We start from the raw sequence: 16,081 nt of genomic DNA, 5'->3' as shown, positions 1-16,081 counted from the left end.
CAGATTCGAGTGAGTAATTCACTTGCTGTGTGGTTCCCTACGATTTCGCAGCGCCTTGACAGCTCACATTTTGGCTTTAGATTCTTTGACAAACTTGTACATCATCTGCTAAGATTCTAATAGTCCTTTCGCAAGTCGAAAAGAAGATGGAAAACTCTAAGGAACTTTTACCAAGATTGATAGGGATGCAAGTAGAAATTACATGACTCTGAATATGTAAGCCAAAAATCGAATTTAATATTTTTAACAAGTTGTATTATCACAATCCGATGTTAGTAACCTATCTTCCGACGTATAAGCTGTCATCCAAACTCTGCAACGCATCTACAAGAGCGTACATGGAGATACTACAGATAAGTTGCTTTAAGAATCGTGAATAAGGTTTAGATCGTTTATCGAAACAAAAAGTTGGATTTCACGAACCTTATCAGAATCAAGTGATATTTTCACCTCAATATATACTAAACTGTGTTCGGTTTCTTATTCTAGCTTAATGTCAGCATTACTCTAGGATGGTATAGTCCTTCCTTAAACAACTAAGAAAGATTAAAAACCATTTAGTTTATTCGAAAAAATTGCATATACCCTTGTTTTCTTCTTTTAAGAACTGATCAAGCTTTTCTCAGCAACGTTCCAAATATTTACCACTGAAACATTCAAGGAGATCTTCGGAGATCGCAAATGCTAGTCATAACCATTTAGTTTTGAGAATCTACCAAGAAATAGTAGAGTCATACTCGCTTAACTCTTTTGGACCTATTGGGACAAATACGTCCCAACAGAAGTTTTCGTTTATGAAACCGATGGGTTTATTTGTTCGTATTAATATATCCCACTTAGTGTTTGTTGATGGGACACATGTGTACGTACCATCGCGCCCAGATCCTCCTGATGGAAGTGGTGATTTTCGGAAATCTACCAAAAATGTGTATATTCACATATGTTTCTTTTACTTATCGTAATAACAGCCCTTTGCGGATGAGATCTAGGTCAATTTCAGTAGCGTAGAACAGGCTGTTGTGGAAATTGAACTAGTGTTCACTTAAGGGCCGCATGTTGCTCAGAACCTTAACAACGAAAGAGTGTCTATAAATACTTTTTTTTACCAGGTGGTCATACTATTTGGAAATAGTTCTGCTATACTTTCTTGCAAAACAAAAGCTTTGACCCACCCAAAGCTCTGCGTTCAACGGCTTACAAGTTTCAGAATAGATTTTTTTTAACATCATTTTAACTTTTTTGATTTGCAGTCATCTCCAGGCTCAGTATTCCCAGGCATTGTTCACGTAGATAGAAACATATGCACGTTTCCCTCACAACCACCTGTTGCACCAGCCATTAACTCGTCGCAGCGAAATTGCATAATGCGATGAATGCAATTGTACGCCGTCGCACTTAAATAATTTAATTGCGAAAGTTTGACATTGTTCAGCAGTGACAGCGAGTAAGCAGCAGAACAGGCGGGCAACAAGTGGATGCGGCAGAGGAATAGCGGTTTATAAATATTTTGCACTCGGCAAACAAGAAGACGGACGTAAAAACAAAAACACAAAATAAAAAAACTGCACTTTACCGCCATTGTGCTTGGCTTTGTTGCATAGAATTAAATTTTGTGTGTAACAAAATTATATTGCTGTTGTTGCTGTTGCACTGCGCAACATTTAATTGCAAACAAATGCGGTAAACACAACAAATTGACAAGTTAGTTATATAAGTAACACAAGATATAGAATTGAATTTAAGCAAGCGATGTCAAATCGTGGTGGTCGCTTGCTTTGATGTGTGTACATATTTTTGCAGGTATGTATTGTGTGTGTGCAATTTTGAATCTCTTGTTTTTATACCCTGAACATGATATATAAAGTTTGCCACCATGTTTAAGACACCCAAAAAGAAATGTCGGAGACCTTATAAAGTATATATGTACATACATATATAAATGATCAGCGTTCGTCTGTCTGTCCGTCCAGTTTCTGAGATATCGATCTGAAATTTTGCACCCGTCCTTTTCTCAACAAGAAGCAACCTATTTATCGCAAAGGCTGCCATCGGTCCACTATAGCATATAGCGACCATACAAACTGAACCATCGGAATCAAGTGATTGTATGGGAAACTTTTTTATTTGACGTAATATCTTCACGAAATTTGATATGAGTCATTTTCTAGGGTAACACTGTAATCGCCGAAGAAATCGTTCAGATCTGATTACTATAGCATTAAGCTGCCATACAAACTGAACGATCAAAATTTTTGCAAGGATATTTTGTATTTGTGTAGGGTATTGTTATGGTTTTGTTTTTAAGAGCAATTATTACAATTTTTGTTGTTGCTGTCGTTGGCATCTTGGTGGCTGCGCTGTTAAACCCACAAGTGAAGAAAAACAGTTTTAATTCATCAAATTGCACGAGCAGTAGTAGTGGTAGTAAAAATTAATGAAAACAGCAATAGTAAACGTAAATCAATTGCATTAAATTAATGACATTCCAGCTTGTGGTATGTGTGCGTTAAATCGCATTTAAATATTTTTTCGAACCCACACACACACAAACACACATGCACGGGTATGCAAGCTACTTTGTGGTGTTCGCATTGTTATTGCACCTTGTTATTGTTATTTATAATTAATACTACTTATTTTTTATTCCCCACTTATGTTAATAAGTGTGTGCGTATGTATATATGAATTAGTGGTTTTCAATCAATTTATATTCACGATATGTTTTGAAAAAACCAAATTCGGGAATTAATTTATAACCAAGCAACATTTGTTGCGTTGAGGCAGTTGAGTTTGGTTGGCATAACGGTTCTTTGTAGCAGCATTCAAAATATAAACAGTCTTCAAACACCAACAATTCATAAACCCATAAAAAGTTATATCACGATAAGAGATTTAACCGGCGAAAATTGTAGGTAATAATAACTGTACCATGGGTTATAAGAACTTGGAAAGAATTGTATATGTATGTGTCGGTAGTCCGACCTAGAAAATTTTCAATTTTTCACACTTTGAAATTTGATGAAAGACTAGATTAGAAAATTTCATGTCACTAGCTGCTTAATAGTAGGAGTTATTACTAAAAATCCGAATCTAGGACATCAGCTGTACGGTAACTATAGGTACATATATTACAGTGGGCCTATTACGATTATGTTTGCAATCTTGTTTATGGTAGGTAAGTTTCTCATAAAATTTGTCGTTGTTATCTGCATAATTGTAGAAGTTATTGCTGCAAATCTACGGTATCGCAGCTACATATAATAGTGGTCGGTTCTATATCGAAAACTGTTGCGTGTACATTCTGTTTATAATAAGTAAATATTTCACTAAATTTCTTGTTTATATCTACGTAAGGAGTTATTACTGTTACGGGATAGCTAGGCTGATTTTACGCGCTATCGCAAGATCCTTTTGGCCCAAGATCGATCGTAAGAGATCCAGTGAGCTCTTTGCCCTCAGCAAGGCTAGCCTCTATCTAGTTGTGGGGGTTCTAACAGGCCCTTGCCCTATCGACGTGTTTGCTATAAGGTTAAGAATCTTACCTAACTGTCGAAGCTGTATGAAAAAACACGAGGTGGAAACATATCAACACTTCCTTCTTAATTGTCCCGCGTTTGCGAGATCTTAAATACTTTGGAGCTCATACTTTCAGATATCAAAACTAACTGAATAAAAGAAAAACTCCTTATAGTAGTCGAAGTGCAATCTCTGGATCAGCCATTTAACCAACATATGCTAAATTTTATAGTGCTCCAATATAGTCAGTCCAAAGGGATAATTCGTAAAAAATAACTATTTTAGTTGGATATCTCTCTAACTAGATATTTAGTTGACCTCCAAATGGATTTCCGAACTGATAGCATGACTATGTCAACTCTACGGACTAAAATATTTTTACAAAATACTTTTGGAACAGTGAGGAGGTTGCTTTTGAATACTATTTTTAATATTATCGAAATAATTTGCACTCAAAATAGATTTTGGATAAAATAGTGAATTCTACATGCGTTCGAAATTTCTTACAATGAGTTGCTAATTAAGGTTTCAGTAGCATAGGGTTAAATCTAACCAAATTTCGGAAAGAAAGAGCATTTTTTTATATAAATAAATTTTATATATAAAAAAATACGATCGTTATTACTACAACTCAGAGCCGAATTGCTCTAGCATTTTCATGGTAACTATGCTAAGTGGTAATGAGACCATCCTTTACTTACATAAGCCTTTTCATGCTTTGTACATTCTTTTTAAACCCCGTTTTCTTTATGGTTACAAATCACAAAAAGAACACAATTCCAAAATTGTAATATCAAACAAATGACAAAACTTATACACCTGTTGCAATAACCATAAAAGCCGCTCAAGTAGTCGCGATAAAAATTCCATCTAAACTACAGACAGATAAAATTTGGTTTCAATCGAAGTTGAGGCTACCTTGATCGATACAGTTTTATTTTTTAACGTTTTTTTGAGGCTACTATTTTAATTCAAATTTAATTGGGCACATTAATTTTAGTTGAGCTATATATTTCTGAGCTTTTGTGGTTAATAATTCTTTATAATAATAAAAATTAAAGCTTTATTTAAAATTTTGCATTTCTCAAAAATTCACACAACAAATTATCTGCCAAAGGGCTTCTCATAGGTTGTGTGTAGGTATACATCATTTTAGAAAATAAAGTATTGATATCAATAAAAAAGCTATGAACTGTAAATTATGGAATGATTTAAAACATACGCACCAATTGCTTAAATTTTGTTTTAATATTTTGAATTTGTTTCTTATTACAATTTTTGAAGAAAATATTGCAAGAATTTAGTTTAAAATATTTCGCTTACCTTATTCTCTGTAACTATGGACTAAGTGCTAGTTTGAGCATAAAGTTTCATTGCTTGTCAACGAATCAATCTGAAAAAGAATGAAAATAATACAACATCAAAAGTTAACTTTCGTCGTAATTTTTTTTTTGTTTTTTATATATATTTTATTTTATAAAAGGCAATTAAGTTTAATGTGTTTGATGGAAGGCTTGATGTCATGCATTGTTTTTATTAATTTGGTCTAAAATAAATATCAAACCATCTATCTCCTGAAATTCCCGTAAACGAACCTGAGTATGAAGCTCTATCTCCTAGAAATGATATTGGAATTTGTTTTTACCAGATTTGATTTCAAATATGTGCAAAAATTTTGTTACGTAATTGATTAAATTACAATTTCGAAGAATTTTTCAGAGCGAAAGCCACTCTGAGCTCAATAAGATCTATTTCTTATTTCAATATAAACTAGGTCACGAAGACCAAAAATCTTCAAACAGGTGTGAATATCAATGTTGTTGAGATATGTGTATAAGAAAACGCGAAACAGTCCATTTCACACAAAATAAAACTAGTCTCGACAACCATGTAAATTATTTATCTTCAACGATGAGTCACGGAAAAATAGTGGGGACGATAGAAAATAAAAAGTATTGTTTGCAAAGTACGAAAGTAAGAAAGAGAAGGCGAGGCTTAAAGAACGTCGCCAATGTCATTACGCTGGAGAACTTTCATTTGAGTGTGAGAATTTTCTGAAGGCTCTACGGAGATTTCTTATTATAAGCTACCTTTTCTTTATACTCCTACTCCGGCCTCGAGGTAAGCATTGACGTGGATACGTATTCAATCCTAATATACTATCATAGCAAAGTTATCGAACAAAGGTTGTAAAAATTACGGCAAAACGCAAGTAAACCCCTCAGCTGTTCAACCTGGCGAATTATTAATTTGTATAACCTACTATTTGTCGAATATAACCGAGGCAAATACGGTTAAATTTATTAGAGGCTCTGGATGAATCATATAATTTTATATTATCTATAAACTATATTATCTAAACCACCAATTCATTAACTCCATAAGAATATCAGGAATTTTTTTAAAATATTCTAATGGCTTTAAGCTCTGATTTCTTTTTTTCTAATTTTGCATTATCAAAAGCATTACCACTCCTAGAAAAAAATTCAAATGGGTAGTTCTGTAACACGAATTTATCATCTGAATGTTGCGGCAAAAAAATAAACTTCATTTTCCCTCCGTTTAAAGTGACAACACACTCGGTTAGACTCCTGGGCATAAATTCTCTCAATACATCTTATTTACTCATTTCATAAGCGGCATTCCACATTCTGCTCTTCGAAAGCCACGTTAAACGAAGGTAATAAATTTCAGTTTACTTTATACTTTACGCTAGTGTCACGAGCTTTTAATTCTGTTCAGTTTCATTTAGAAACATTACGGCCAGCATAATTATATGTCTATGTACTTATGTGGCAACCCTCCATACGGTAGATGGGCAAACTGAATGAGAAATTTATGAGCCATGAGCGTCGAGTGAGTAGATAATGAGCGTGTAAATTGTAAGCAATGTGTGGGCAAATCATAACGGTGTAATTTAGTTAAACAAATTTGGAAAAAAATTGCAAATTTCGGTCTCTCAAAACAACCAACAAAAAAAAGAAATCACACAATCGGATGGTGGCTTAAGCTTGCATAAGCTTTTAAATGCGAAAACAAAAATAATAGGTGTTAAAGTAAACTCTATTGTACATTAATATTTGTAAACATATTTGGTAAAATGATAGACACACACAAGAATTATACACATAAATATGTATTTTAATGGGTAAATATACAATATTTGTACAAATAATTTCAATTAAAAGCTGACAAAGCTCATAAATTCGGCATCGCCAATGTACTCGCTAACCAGATTATGACTAGAATTATATGCTATTATTTTAGATATTTTAAATCTCTTTGACGCACACAAACTAGGCATAGCAATCCCGAAATAATGGGCTCCGACGTTAGAATGTTTGACTCGCTTATTACAATAGTATGAATCACATACAAAAATCTATGGACATTGAAGAACTATTTACAAGTCGCCCGCCTTCCTTGGACGGCGATTAAAAGTTCCAAAAGGTTCTCACGAAAGACCAACAATTTTTATATAACATAGAGCTTATAGAAGATTACACTTGTTGAGAACGGAAGATAAAGTCTTCTTAACATAACGTCAATAGCTAGACTGTTTTACTCATGGTTGATCCTAACAGTCTATGGCAGTATCTTCTGGGCTCCTACTGAGGATTATGATGATCACAATAACTTGAATCGAAATAATAGTAAAGATGTTGGCTTAAACAGCAAACGATATTATAATTTCAGAACTAAACGCGAAAGAATTCATTAATAGACTGAAGTTAAAATATGAAAAAAAAATCAAATCAATACTAGATAATTATAAAATCTTTCTGAAGACTAAAGATAATAGATCAATCACAAGAAAAGAAGCTTCAGAAGTCTTAGGAGAAGTAGGGCAATTCATGCCATAAGTCTCGATACAGCTACTGGCTGAAGCTAAGAACATTTTAACGCCTGCACAATTACTACTTAAAACGCGAAGAACTGTAAGAATTAATGAAAATAAAGAGAGCTAAGGGATTCTCAAGATCTGTTTTATAAAACAAGCTAAAACAACAAAAAGAAACAGAGCTTTCCATACGCATTTGATGAAAATTGAAAATTTTAACATACTAACTGTAAATTCAAATTGCAGGATTATGAATCTATGAATAAGTAACTGTATTTTTAGATTTTATAATGATAACTTCTTTTGGAAAAGTAAATTCAATAATAATCATAACTTATAGTTTATAAGGACATTGATCACATTCTCGAATACCCGTAATCTGGTATGAAAATTTGCCGATTTCAAGTAAGCTGTAAAGAAAAAAAAAATAATCATAATTATAAGCGATAATTTCCTTTCCAGTCCCAAACGAGAATGTTAATAGTGATATTGGATACGAGGGTTGCCCTTTATAATTCGGTATTAGCGAACAATAACAAATATTAATCATTGTTTTTCAAAATATTCTCCATTAAGATCTATACACTTTTGCATGCCTAATAATAAAAAGAAGTCATTCGGTGCCAAGTCAGGACTGTACGTGGAGATGACTCATCAAATCGATGTTTTGAGTACTCAAAAATACAGTTGTTTCAGTCGATGTGTGAAAGCTCGCATTGTCGTGACGGAGAGTGATCCGTCTTCCACTCAGAACTTACTGTTTTACGTTGTTCTAGTGATATGGCTGCGACATGTCCAGTTTTTCCAAAAAAAAAACAGACAACCATTTGATTCGTGCGCGAACAACTTTTGTTGGATTCGGCTCATCTGGCTCATACGCCCAAATCCACGATTCACCTGTCACAATCGTGCGATCTTATTTTTGAATTCCTTGATGGAACATCATGGGCAAAAATTGGACGGAACTGTTGCTGAGTTAATCCACGTCTAAAGTTGTGAAAAATAATCGAACCAAAATGTTCGCGATTTGATATTTATATTTAACTGAGATGAGGACAAGTGCAAAATTTCAGATCGATAGATTAAAAACTGAGAGACTAATTCGTATACATACAGACAGACGGAAATGGCTAAATCAACTCAGCTCATCACGCTGATCATTTATGTATATATTTTATAGGGTCTCCGACGTTTTCGGTTGCGTTTTTCGCTAGGTATAGATAATATAAGGCTGAGCTTCGACTTCTTGACAAAAAAGGCAATAATTTTATACTCATACTATCCCGAAAGTTTTAATTGAAATAGGTATTTCAATATCCCCTATGTAGATGAACAAATTTATTCAGAAAGAAATATATTTATGCTTTAATACATAAAAGCATAATTGCACCGTTATTATGAATAATTAATAGTCTCATTTGCATACAAACAAGCATATGTAGGTAAATATGTTTTTCAGTGCAGATATGATATTCGCTGAAACGGTTACATATACATGTATGTATGTATATATGTATTGAATATTTATTGTATTGTTTATTGAAGTTAATTGCTTCTGAATGTCATTATTAGAATTATTTTATGCGAATATCTAAATTTCCATAAGTTATTAAAACTTAGATAATTGTTTTTTATTGATAATTTAGTATATCGATAATAAATTGTTGCTAGGATCAATATCAGTGGAAATAACTCAATTAACTTTTTACAAACAGTGAAAGTACATAATATAGATATATATATATATATACTGTATATATATAAGTATATATATTTATGTAATTTTGGTATATCTACAATATATATGTACACATTTTTTTAATTTAAGGAATTCTAAATTAATTCAATCAAATTTGTATGACTTTAAATGGCTTACATTTTAATAAATTATATTTATCGTTTTTGAGAAAAAAATTATTATTTTCCTACATTAATATTGTCGCCTTCAAAAAGTGCCCGTTCGATATTATGCACACACGTCTGCGCTTCTTTCAATCGAACAAATTTTTTAACCGTTACCGGACAGTTAAATTATCCCTTTTTAAAGTTCAATACTTTAAGTATGAATCTTCTTAGCGGCAAGTAACTTTTTCTGTGTATAAATAAAACGATATGAATATATTTGTATCATCATTTAACCAATAAGTGAAATATTGTAGTTGAGTCGTGACAAGTGTTTATATAAAAAATATACCAAGATCGAAGCAATTGGATGATGTCGTTAAGGGAAAAATTGTTGCACTATCACAGCAGAAATTGTCCGTAAGTAAATTGCTGATAAAGTAGGATTCAGCAAATCATCTGTTGCCGATTTTTTAAAGAAAGTTGCAGAAACGGTTTCAACGGAGCGAAAAAAACCGATATGGAAAAAGTCGACGCATGCTGAAGATCGGATGATTAAACGAATGTGTATCCAGGACCGATACAAATCTTCGGCAGACATCAGGAAGGAGTTCTTGGATGCATTTGGTGTCAAAATAAATTCATCTTCTGTGCGTAGGAGATTGATAAATGCCGAACTTTTAAGAAGACATCCCGAAAAAACGATACCAATGGGTCAAAATTCATGAAAATTGGACTGTCGAGCACTGGAAGAATGTGATCTTTTCGGATGAAGCAAAGTTTAACCTCTTTGGTATACACCATCTAGTGAAAGGTACAAAACTGAATGCCTACTAAGGCTAAGACCGTCAGTTGTTAGAATGGTGTGGTGCTACTTCAGCAGCAATGGAACGAAAGAAGTTACTCTTATTTAACGTCGGATGAACGGAGATGCCTGCATTTCAATTTTAAATAAGCATGTACTACCAGTCATCGAAGAGCAGTATTCTCTAAGAACGGACGTTATATTTCAGGATGATTCTGCGCCATGTCACCGATCTCACAAGGTAAGTTGTTTTCGTTTTTTTTTTTTATCTCACAAGTGTTTTGTTCAAATATCAAATCAAAAAATCAATCATTTATTCCTTATTTGTTTGAGGTAAAAGAATCGTTCAATTGGAATATCGAAAAATTCTTATATTCAATTGAATGCACAAAAGCTTCGAAGAATCCTTGTGGAAAGTTCTCTTTTCAGATGTCAATTCGAATTGCAAATGCATAAATGCAACATTTTAGCACATACAATATTTATTAACCAGATTGTGATAAACAAATTTCTACATTTCATTGCGGATTTTAATTTTATTACGCTTCGAAATAACCAAAGCAAGCGATATAATAAATGAATATTTGTGGCAGCAGTAGGCACGTAGACGTGGCAGAAATTGCTTTGCATATGAACACGTTGTGTTTAATGGATTAAAATCCAAAATGTTTATTTATATACGTATGTATATGCTATATTGTATAAAATTATAAACTTAACACTTACTTAAGGCAACATGTATTTACCACAATTTATTCTAAAAATAAATAAGGTTTTAAAGAACGATATCTGTATATCGATTAACCGAATTGAAACATAATTCTGTAATTTTTAATAGTAATATACTGATCTGGCTGGTAATCCATTTGCATTAAGTAGAGACTCCTTTTCTCACAAAATATTTTGCATAATCCTAACTGTATATAAAAACTGGGAATTCGTTCTAGACGAAGCACGCTTACCCTATACAAAGCAACACTACCATACACCACAACTCGATTTGGACTTTGCGAAAACCCTTAGTTTCTTAACGCACAAACTGTTCAGACATGCAAGAAAAGGTCAACAAACTAGTGGTGCTGGCACACACTATCGGACTTAGAATAAATACCTAAGACCATGAGAGTCAATAACACTCAACCATTCAAGAAGAAATTAAAATAGATTGGCAATCACGAGAACGAGGTCGTCGACAGCTTCTGCTATCTCGGAAGCAATATAACAACTGACGAAGCAAACAAATCGGATGTCAACTGTAGGATTGGCAAAGTAAGAATAACGTTTGGACAACTATGGTCGGTATGGAAAAATTCGCAAATCTCTAGAGTAATAAAACTCCGAATATTCTCTGCATGCGTTTCGAAACATGGTTGATTTTAAATTCCATCACTCAGAAATTAAAAAACTAAAAAGGAGGTACCCATAGGCTACACTCTAAAAAAAAACACGAACAGCGTCACGATTATGTCGGTTTACTGGTACTTACAAGGAAGCAGAGGCCGTGGGCGACCAAAAATAACCTGGAGAAGGCCGATATTGCGTAAACTAGCCAATACCAACATTAATTGGGACGGCACAAAAACAAAAACGTTGTTTGTTGAAACTTTATGATTCAGGCGTACTTAGGGGAAAAATATTCCAATAGAAAATTGTAATCGACAAGGTTAGGAATTTTTTTTCACACGACGCCATACTAACGGCAAGCCTATTAAAAAAAACCAAACAAATTATTATAATTTACAGGTAAAATTATCACTCAAACAAGATATCGATAATAATAAAAGCCGAGAGGATACCGATACAATTCTGCTCTTTTCTATATTACTGACAAATGAACACTGATTTTGTTGCCATGAAACCGCAATACGTACAACAACACTATCGGTATAAAAAAGTTTGCGAAATACACGATTAGAAACGGACTTGTCAAATTAAAAAAAAATTTTATTATTGTAATTATGATTTTCGGTAATTTTTTTTCGAAAATAGCTAACGGTAAAGTGGTGCAATCAATTTTAAAGATATTTATCGATAATATAATATTATATATATATCTTACAAAAACTCCTCATGCCTATCTCTAACAAACAGTCGGCATAAATTAGATTTTTGTAATTTTATTTATATCTCTGAGTGTCATAAACAATTAACACAAATATTTGCAAGCAAACGCACTCATAAACCCAAAAAATATGAAAATCTATTTATTTCGTTATGTTAGCCATGGAGATCTGCACATACCATACATACCCTACGTGGACACCTCATAGTTTAGCAAACAAAAATAACGAATTCGCAGCTTCACGTACATATGTGTGTTTGTGTGTGTAAGCTCGACAATTTCCCCAAATAAAATTGACATTTATTTATGCAGTATATTAGTGGAATGCACCGAAATCACGTTTATTTATCTGTTATGAATTGCTTGGACAATAGAAATGTATTTGTGCGTGTGAGTTGTCGTATTTGTCACTGCCTTATGACGCGTGAAAGTTGTGTCAGCAAAACGAACACTTGATTTTATGCTGTCACACAAACTACTATTTACATATGCATACATATTTTTCCATGTGTCAATGCGGTTAGTTTCCAAAATACTAATAATGATAAAAAAAAAGATTTGATTATTCCCAACTAGCAAAAATGTCAATATTTCTAATAAAAATCATCCTTACAACTTGATTGGCTAGCAGGTCAATTATATTTCAATAACAGTAAAAGCCGGTAAATTATGATAATAGGTTAATGTGACGTCATAAACTCGAATTAAAGTTATTGTGTTTAAAAAAAAATATGCCCGCTGTGGTGTTTTAAAAACTCCAAGTTTAATTTACCATATTTATTCCCTTAACAGGGTAAACAAGTTTGCCACGAAGTTTGTAACAACTAGAAGGAAACGTCGGAAACTCTATAAAATATATATATAAATGATTAGCCTGCTGAGCTGAGTCGATTTAGCCATGCCCGTCTGTCTGCATATAAGCGAAATTTTGCACACGTCTTTTTCTCCCCCAAGAGGCTGCTCATTTGTCGGAACCGCCGATATCGGACCAGTATAGCATATAGCTGCAATACAAACTGAACGATCGGAATAAAATACTTGTATGAAAATTTTTTTCATTTGACGAGATATCTTCACTAAATTTAGCATGGAGTAATGTCTAAAGCAATAATGCAATCTTCGGAGAAATCGTTCAGATCGGAGCAGATAGTTGCCATACAAACTGTACGATCGGAATGAAGTTTTTGTAAGGAACCTTTTGTATTTGTGAAAGGTATTATAGCTTCGAAGTTAAAGTTTTTTTTTGTTTTAAATTAATTCAAAATCTTTTTGAAAACAGAGCTGTTTCTTTATTAACACCAGCGGCATACGCAGAAACAAATTTCAGAGGGATTTTCTGTTAAAATTTTGCATAATGTTAAAAAAGCGATGAGAAAGATAAAAATGGTTAGTGCTGCCAATGTAACGCCTAAAACCCCCCCTATGCGTACGCTCCTCATAAACACCAAAAAACTTGTAGGTTGGGGACAAGTTCATTCAAACTGTGTGTTTAAAAAAACTCGAATTTATTTTAAACTAAATTAATTTTACTTGCAAATTTATTTGAGGGTTGCTTCTTCGTTGAAACCAATAGCTGCTGTATTATGCGAATTAGTTGGAGATTTATGTGTGGTAACGTATGTATGTTACGTTACGCAGGCATGAGCATACCACCCTGACCCTCAATGCCGCAACGTCACATCTGTATAACCTACAATTCATACGATTAGGAAACGAGAAAGAGGATAAACTGTTCATACTCTCTTTATACAGTTTTAGAATAAATAATATAAACAAATTTCACTTTTCTTTAATTAAAAACCTTAATTAATTGGTGTGTACAAATATCATATACACAAAACCGATATGACATAAGCGCTTTGATTCTAATTGGTATCCTTTTTACCATATTATCCTTATTACCATCACACAAGGCAAAAACCACCCAGCGGTGGGTTAAAATCAATATTCTTGGTTTCAAAGCTGCAGTTCCGTCTGGAAGTCCAGATTTAAATATATTGGACTGCCGTTTGTGATCAGAGTTGAAGAACAAGGGCTGTCGGATGCCCCACAAAAATTTGGAGAAACATGAGCTTGTAACAGAACTTATGGCAGAATTACTCACGTTGTGCACTGCACAGCTGTAGAACCTAATACTACAAAAACCACTAATAAAGGACGGAAATAAGGGATATAACTGAATTAATGCACAGCTCTGTTAAAAAAAAAGGTTTTTTGCAATTTACTTTAAGGACACAACGGAAAAGCCGAACAAGAAACTCGCGGCATAAAATACAAACACTTTTTTCGTCGAAGGACCTCAAGAGTACCTTGCAGATGTCAGTGTTCAATTGAAGATTAAGTAATAAACTAATAGAAAAGGATTTGTAAGCACGCTCATGCAGAAAAGTTCCACTCCTGAACAAAACATATATCGTAACAAGACAGGTTTCCCAGGCAACACATAGCCTCGTCAAAATTGGAATAACGCACAGTTGTCGGAAAAATACAAGTAAGACGCTAAAAAAAAAATATTGTCTTCGATTATAAAAACACCATAAAAACTTGCAAACATGCATATGTACCTTAAAGAGCAACCGAGTATTCTTTTTTAAGATCGTAATTTTTGGCTAAATGTCGTATGGGTAATTTTTATGATATTCCACAAATGGCAACCCTAGTTTTGTGTAATCGCATATGAAACTTCAATTACTTTATCAATCACTCCTCAATCATTTTCTCAATCACTCAATCATTCCCGTTTGCCATCGCTCAATATTTGAATCGAATTTGTAGCATCTAATTTATTTCAAGATTCGCTTTGCAGCGTTAGCAGTTGCAGCCACAAAATTCCAGTTACATGCAACATTATAAAATGTATGTAAAAATTCTCATATGTGGTTGTGTAAATTATGTGCAAGTTAATTTATAGCGTTTACCGCAGTGTTAACCGAAACAACAATGAACCGAATATTTGTGTGCATCTATGTGCGCGTGTGTGTTTGCGCATGCGAGCAAGCATTTGTGTGTATATTATGTGGTCGAAATGGCAGATAAGCAAAAACATTTGTACGTAACAAAACCATCAGTCACGTCGAGCATACACCGAACTAAGCATTTTATTGAATAAATTAGTTTTTAAGCTTCGAAGCACAAAAAAAAAATTGCATATCTTTATTTGCATGCATATGTAAGTACATGTGTCATGTAACAATTCCTAAACCAATAAAAATTGGCTTGGCTGTAAAATTAAACAAATATTTGTTATCAACTACGAGGTTGGTTTAGAATTGGCTTGCTATACCATTAAAACAGAGCTCATTGAAAGACTCTTTTATCTAGTTGGTTTGGATCTGCTGCATATACATAAATCTATGTATACAATACGCTGCTGCAGCAACTGCCCATAGATGAGTTCACTCGGAACGTAGCAGCAAATTCTGCTTTCAGGATAAAGGAACTGGAAAGAATATAGACATATGTAGCACCATCCTGAACCAGCTTAACCTAAGTAAATCAAGGTTAGATTTCAATAGTAATTAAAGCTAGTGGCCTATTCAGACGTATCCGAGGCGTAGTTAATGCTATGCCCAATGAGCAAGATCAAAAGACAGCTTTATGTGCATTTTGTACAAATAGTTTAGAACAGATAGAAAACAATAACTGCAAATTAACAAAGCAGATATGGCCCAAGTATGGCAAGTATAGAACCAAGAACTTATTAAATAGGTCCAGAAATTGTATATACAGACCTACAGCGACTATAACGGATACTGGCCTTTTGGAGAGCTAGAAGGGAATAAGGGAATAAGCTCAGCCCTATCACAATCTTGATACAAAATACTTGTAACCCATCAGGCACCAAACCTTAAATGGTTATCCACAAAAAGCACAACGGATGTAAGTAGTTTCATTGAGAGCACCAAGTGGTTTGAGCGCAACGATGAAACGCGATAGCAAAAGCCTAAACTATCCTACGTTCAAACTCTACATTACTAGATAACTTGCTGTGGAAATAAAAGTCATTTTTTAAACA

At 33.6% G+C, this 16,081-nt stretch overlaps 1 protein-coding gene across 4 annotated transcripts in view; it reads right to left on the bottom strand.

Moving 5' to 3' along the window:
- Cad87A (cadherin 87A) overlaps positions 1 to 16,081 on the bottom strand; it is a 127,878-nt gene that overhangs the window by 85,103 nt on the left and 26,694 nt on the right. For all 4 annotated transcript variants that reach the window (XM_014230067.3, XM_014230068.3, XM_070107907.1 and 1 more), the window contains exon 2: positions 4,840 to 4,909. The gene's annotated coding sequence lies outside the window, so the exon portion shown is untranslated. The remainder of the gene's footprint in view (positions 1 to 4,839; positions 4,910 to 16,081) is intronic.

Source organism: Bactrocera oleae, chromosome 2, assembly GCF_042242935.1.
Source record: "Bactrocera oleae isolate idBacOlea1 chromosome 2, idBacOlea1, whole genome shotgun sequence".
NCBI classification, from domain to species: domain Eukaryota; kingdom Metazoa; phylum Arthropoda; class Insecta; order Diptera; family Tephritidae; genus Bactrocera; species Bactrocera oleae.
The sequence above is the reverse complement of the archived record's forward strand: the minus strand, read 5'-3'. Positions and strand labels throughout refer to the sequence as shown.